This window comes from Rhinopithecus roxellana, chromosome 8, assembly GCF_007565055.1.
Source record: "Rhinopithecus roxellana isolate Shanxi Qingling chromosome 8, ASM756505v1, whole genome shotgun sequence".
Classification (NCBI taxonomy): domain Eukaryota; kingdom Metazoa; phylum Chordata; class Mammalia; order Primates; family Cercopithecidae; genus Rhinopithecus; species Rhinopithecus roxellana.
The window spans coordinates 9,673,371-9,680,394 of record NC_044556.1 but is presented as its reverse complement, the minus strand read 5'-3'; positions in this window follow the sequence as shown (position 1 = coordinate 9,680,394).

The window sequence follows — 7,024 nt, the reverse complement described above, 5'->3', positions numbered from 1 at the left end:
AGCTGGGTGTGGTGGCACGCACCTGTAGTCCCAGCTTACTCAGGAGGCTGAGCCAGGAGGATCGCCTGAGCCTAGGGAGTTTGAGGCCGTAGTGAACCAAGATTGCACTACTGTACTCCAGCCTGGGCAACAAAGTGAGATCCTGTCTCAAAAGAAAAAAAGAACTTAGTCACAGATACACACCCATTGTGCACAGAAAGACAAGGCAGATGGATCACTTGAGGTCAGGAGTTTGCGACCAGCCTGGCCAACATGGTAAAACCCCGTCTCTAAGTTCAAGGCTATAGTGAGCTTTGATTGCACCACTGCATTCCAGCCTGGGTGACAGAGCAAGACTCTGTTTAAAAAAAAAAAAATTAAGGCTGCTATGACAAAAATATCTGCAACCTCTGCCTCCCAGGTTCAAGCGATTTTCCTGCCTCAACCTCCCGAGTAGCTGGGACTACAGGTGTGCGCCACCATGCCCAGCTATGTAGCTAGCTACTTGGGAGGCTGAGGCAGGAGAATCGCTTGAACCTGGGAGGCAAAGGTTGTAGTGAGCCAAGATCGTGCTATTGTACTCCAGCCTGGGTGATAAGAGCAAAACTCAATCCCCCCACCCCCCAAAAAAGAGAGATGGGGTCGTACTCTGTCACCCAGGCCAAAGTGCAGTGGCACCGTCATAGCTCACTGTAGCCTCGACCTCCTGGGCTCAAGTGATCCTCCCACCTCAGCCTCCTGAGTAGCTGGGACTACAGTTGTGTGCTACTGTACAAACAATTTTTTTTTTTTTTTGAGACGGAGTTTCACCCTGTCGCCCAGGCTGGAGTGCAGAGACACGATCTCGGCTTGCTGCAACCTCCGCTCACTGCAATCTCCGCCTCCTGGATTCAAGTGATTCTCCTGCCTCAACCTCCCAAGTAGCTGGGATTATAGGTGCCTGCCACCACACCCGGCTAATTTTTGTATTTTTAGTAGAGATGGAGAGTTGGGGTTTCACCATCTTGGCCAAGCTGGTCTTGGACTCCTGACCTCGTGATCCACTGATCCACCTGCATTGGCCTCCAAAAGTGCTGGGATTACAGACATGAGCCACGGAGCCCAGCCTTTTTTTTGGGGGGGGGAGGGGGTGGAGCCTTGCTCTGTCACCCAGGCTGGCTGGAGTGCAGTGGCACAATCATTGCAACCTCTGCCTCCTGGGTTCAAGCAATTCTCCTGCCTCAGCTTCCCGAATAGCTGGGATTACAGGTGCCCGCCACCACGTTTGGCTAATTTTTGTGTGTGTTTTTAGTAGAGATGGGGTTTCACCATGTTGGTCAGGCTGGTCTTGAACTCCTGACCTCAAGTGATATGCCCGCCTCGGCCTCCCAAAGTGCTGGGACTACAGGCGTGAGCCACCGTGCCTGGCCAGCTCAGCTAATTTAAAAAAATATTTTTGTGGGCCGGGCGCGGTGGCTCACACCTGTAATCCCAGCACTTTGGGAGGCCGAGGCGGGCGGATCACCTCAGGTCAGGAGAGTGACACCATCCTGGCTAACACGGTGAAACCCCTGTCTCTACTAAAAACACAAAAAATTAGCCGGGTGAGGTGGCGGGCGCCTGTAGTCCCAGCTGCTCTGGAGGCTGAGTTAGGAGAATGGCGTGAACCCGGGAGGTGGAGCTTGCAGTGAGCCGAAATTGTGCCACTGCACTCCAGCCTGGGTGACAGAGTGAGACTCTACCTCAAAAGAAAAAAAATTTTTTTTTGTAGAGATGGGGTTTTGCTTTATTGCCTGGTCTGGTCTTGAACTTCTGGCCTCCAGCAATCCCCTGGCCTCGGTCTTCCAAAGTGAATGGGATTACAAGTGTGAGCTACTGTGCCCAGTCTGTTTTTATCTTTATTTTTAATTATTATTTTAAGAGATAGGGTCTCCCTCTCTCTGTCTCCTAGACTGGAGAGCAGTGGTACCGTTATAGCTCAATGCAACCTCTAACTCCTTAGCTCAAGTGAGCCTCCCACCTCAGCCTCTTGAGCAACTAGGATTATAGACACAGCCGCCACACATGGTTAATTTTGTTGTTTTTTTGAGACGGAATTTCGCTCTTGTTGCCCAGGCTGCAGTGCAATGGCATGATCTTGGCTCACTGCAACCTCCGCCTCCCTGGTTCAAGCGATTCTCCTGCCTCAGCCTCCCTAGTAGCTGAGATTATAGGCACCCATCACATGCCTGGCTTATTTTTGTATTTTTAGTAGAGACAGAGTTTCACCATGTGGCCAGGCTGGTCTGGAACTCCTGATCTCAGGTGGTCCACCCACCTCAGCCTCCCGAAGTGCTGGGATTATAGGTGTGAGCCATGGTGCCTAGCTTTTTTATTTTTATTTTTTATTTTTTTTTTAGAGACAGGGTCTCCGTCTGTTGTCCTGACTGGAGTGCAGTGGTGCGATCATAGCTCACTGTAGTCTGGAACTCCTGGGCTTGTGTTATCCTCCCATCCCAGCCTCCTAAGGAGCTAGGACTACAGCAATGTGCCACCACACCCAGCTAACTTCTTAGAACAATTTTCATAGAGACAGTGTCTTGCTATGTTGCCTAGGGTGGTCTCAAACTCCTGGCTTCAAGTGATCTTCATGCTTCAGCCTCCCAAAGTCCTGGGATTTCAGGTGTGAGCTACAGTACCTGGCCGAGTCAGTAGCATTAATCTTCAAATCTCTCTCACTTGCTGGGACTCCTGCTTTTGTCCTCACCTCTTCTCTGACTCTGATCCTCTGTCTCCCTCTTATAAAGACCCTTGTGATTATATTGGACTCACCCAAATAATTTGCCATAATCCTCTTATCTTAAAATCCTTTACTTTTCCTGGCATGGTGGCTCACGCCTGTAATCCCGGCACTTAGCGAGGCTGAGGCTTGAGGTCAGAAGTTCAAGACCGGCCTGGGCAATATATCAAGATCCCGTCTCTACAAAAAAATCTAGGCCGGGCGCGGTGGCTCAATCCTGTAATCCCAGCACTTTGGGAGGCCGAGACGGGTGGATGACGAGGTCAGGAGATCGAGACCATCCTGGCTAACACGGTGAAACCCCGTCTCTACTAAAAAATACAAAAAACTAGCCGGGCGAGGTGGCGGGCGCCTGTAGTCCCAGCTACTCGGGAGGCTGAGGCAGGAGAATGGCGTAAACCTGGGAGGCGGAGCTTGCAGTGAGCTGAGATCCGGTCACTGCACTCTAGCCTGGGTGACAGAGCGAGACTCCGTCTCAAAAAAAAAAAAAAAAAAAAAAAAAAATCTAAAAAATTGGGTGCAGGCCAGGTGCGGCGGCTCATGCCTGTAATCCCAACACTTTGGAAGGCTGAGGTGGGTGGATCACCTGAGGCCAGCAGTTCAAGACCAGTCTGGCCAACATAGTGAAACCCCGTCTCTACTAAAAATACAGAAATTAGCCAGATGTGGTGGCGCATGCCTATAATCACAGCTACTCGGGAGGTTGAGGCAGGAGAATCGCTTGAACCTGGGAGGTGGAGGTTGCAGTGAGCCGAGATCCTGCCATGGCACTCCAGCCTGGGCGATACAGTCAGACTCCATCTCAAAAAAAAAAAAAAAAAAATTAAAAAATTAGCTGGGTGTGGTGGTGCATGCCTGTAGTTCCAACTACTCAGGAGGCTGAGGTGGGAGGACTACTTGAGTCCAGAAGGTCAAGGCTGCAACTGAATTGTGATCATGCCACTGCTCTCCTGGCAATAGAGTGAGACTGTCTCAAAAACAGACAGACAAAAACTTACACTTGGCTGGACGTGGTTGCTTGCTCTTGTAATCCCGTCACTTTGGGAGGCCGCGGCGGGTGGATTGCTTGAGCTCAAGGGATCCTCCCACCTCAGCCTCTGGAGACCAGCCTGGGCATCATGGTGAAATACCATCTCTACAGAAACACTAGCTGGCATGGTGACACATGCCTGTGGTCCCAGCTACTTGGGAGGCTGAGGTGGGAGGATCACTTGAGTCCAGGAGGTCGAGGCTGCAGTGAGCCATGATTGTGCCACTGCGCTCCAGCTTAGCTAACAGAAGGAGACTCAAAAAAAAAAAAAAAAAAAAAAAAAAATTGAACCCCCCCCGAAAGCAACTGCCTCATCAAAGTTTGGGGAAATAGTATTTAAAACAACAAAACAAACAAACAAACAAAAAACCAGGCTGGGTGCGGTGGTTCACACCTAATCTCAGCACTTTGGGAGGCTAAGGCGGGCTGATCATCTGAGGTCAGGAGTTCGAGACCAGCCCCTGGCCAACATGGTGAAATCCCGTCTCTACCAAAAATACAGAAAAATTAGCCAGGTGTGGCGGTGGGTGCCTGTAATCCCAGCCACTTGGGAGGCTGAGGCAGGAGAATCGTTTGAACCTGGGAGGCGGAGATTGCAGTGAGCCGAGATCGCACCACTGCACTCCAGCCTGGGCAACAAGGGTGAAACTCTGTCTCAAAAATAAATAAATAAATAAAAAATTAAAGAAAAAAAAAGCAAATAAAAAGTCTATATACTTCTGAGTAGTTAAGTGCCTTGTGCAAAGAAGGAGGAGGAATCCAACCCAGATCTATTCACTATGCTGCTACCTAAGTCCTTTGTATTGCTGGTCTACCACCCAGTGCTGTGCTGTGCTGGGCCTGCTGAAGTTGCTGTGGGCTGATGTCCATGCTGCTTGCCTCATGCCTCTCCTTACTCCTGGCTGCAGGGCCTATCAAGAAGACTGGGGCTCCAGCCTGGGTCTGGTGGTCCAGCATAGAGTGGTGGACATTACTGCTTGGCTCTCCACGTGTCCCCACTCGCCTACCCTTGCCCCTGGCTTGTCTTCCTAATGCACAGGCTGCAAAAAACTCCTCCAAACCCTACATTTCCCAGATGCCTTTGCAGCTCCGTTTTTGGATGCAGAATTGGTTCTACCAATGAGAAATGTTCATGAGAGATTTAGAAAGTGGAAGCGAGGCAGTGTGGGCGTGTGCATATGTCTTGCTGAGAAGCAGGATTGTGGAGCTATACATTTTATTTTCATGAATTTGTGTGCTTTGTTGGACCCATTTCGAGGTCGTAGTTCTGGTAACTGCCTCTCTGTTCTCCACCTTTCTCCCTATACAGGGGAGCTGCTCCTTGGTGACCCATTTTCGTGGTGTCACAAGGGTCCTACCTACTCCGGGGCTGCTCGATCTGTGGTCTTATTCACACATCTTTAGCATCTCCTGAGAGCTGGTTAAAAATGCGGGGTCTTGGGCCCCACCCCGGACCTACTTACTGAATCTGAAACTGTGAGGGGGTGGGACTGAAGAAGCTGTGCTTTAGCAAGTTGTTCTACCGATTCTTTTGCACAGTAAAATTTGAGAAGCCTATGGCCCACTCTCTCAGCGTCTTCCAGTGATTTCGCAAGCACCATCAATTCTTGTATTAAGTTCTTTTCTGCTTAATATACCTAGAATGGTCCCCACAAGGAACTCCGGCTGCTCGTGTCAGGGTTCTAGAGTTCAACTAGTAGGGTTTGAATTCCAGCTCGCTGTTTAATAGCCATGTGACCATGGGCAAGTGACTTTGTGTGGCAAATTGTAATTTATTCCTACCTTCCTTTTTTCCTTCCTTCTTCCCTTCCTCCCTTCCTCCTTCCCTCCCTTCCTCCTTCCTTCCTTCCTTCTTTCCATCTTGCTTTCCTGTCTTCCTGCCTTCTTATTTCCTTCCTTCTTTCTTTCCTTCCCTCCTTTCTTTTCTTTCGTTCCTTCTTTTCTTTTTCTTAAGACAGAGTGTCACTCTGTTACCCAGGCTGGAGTGCAATGGTGCAATCTCAGCTCACTGCAACCTCCACCTCCCAGGTTCAAGCGATTCTCCTGCTTCAGCCTCCCGAGTAGCTGGGATTACAGGTGTGTGCCACCATGCTCAGCTAATTTTTTATACCTGTAGTAGAGATAGGGTTTTACCATGTTGGCCAGGCTGGTCTTGAACTCCTAAACTTGTGATCTGCCCGCCTCAGCCTCCCAAAGTGTTGGGATTATAGGCATGAGCCACCACGCCCAGCCCCCTTCTCTTCCCTTCCCTTTTCTCCCACAGTGTCTCTCTCTGTCACCCAGGCTATAGTGCAGTGGTGCAATTACAGCTCAGCCACTGCAGCCTTGACCTCCTGGGCCTGAGTGATTCTCCCACCTTGGCCTGCTGAGTAGCTGGGGCTACAGGTGTGCACCACCATAGCCAGTTGTTATTATTATTTTGTATTTTTTGTAGAGATAGGGTTTTGCCATGTTGCCCAAACTGGACTCAAACTCCTGGACTCAAGTAATCTGCCTGCCTTGGCCACCCCAAATTTTGGGATTACAGGAGTGAGTCACCACACCTGGCCAAAAATTTGTAATTTCTAAAGATGGCCATGGTTCTATTGCTCTCCCTACACGCTCTTCTAGAATCTTGCCACTCTACCATCAAGAGCTGGAGTGTGGGCCGGGCATGGTGGAACATGCCTGTAATCCCAGCACTTTGGGAGGCCAAGGCGGGTGGATCACCTGAGGTCAGGAGTTTGAGACCAGCCTGGTCAACATGGTGAAACCCCATCTCTACTAAAAACACAAAAATTAGCTGGGTGTGGTGGCGGGTGCCTGTAATCCCAGCTACTCAGGAGGCTGAGGCTAGATAATTGCTTGAGCACAGGAGGCGGAGGTTGCAGTGAACCAAGATTGCGCCATTGCACTCCAGCCTGGGTGACAAGGGTGAAACTCTAACAAAATAAAACAGCTGGAGTATGGGCCAGGTGTGGTGGCTCATGTCTGTAATCCCAGCACTTTGGGAGGCTGAGGCAGGAGACTAGCCTGGGCCACATAGTAAGACCCTATCTCTAATCTCTACTAACAATAAGAAAAAGCCAGATGTGGTGGGCACATGTCTGTAGTCCTAGCTACTCTGGAGGCTGAGGAGGGAGGATCGCTTGAGCCCGGGAGTTTGAGGTGTCAATGAGCCGTGATCACACCACTGCACTCTAGCCTGGGTGACAGAGTGAGATCCTGTCTCAAAAAGAAAAGAGTTGGAGTCTGTACCTCATCCCCTTGAATATGAA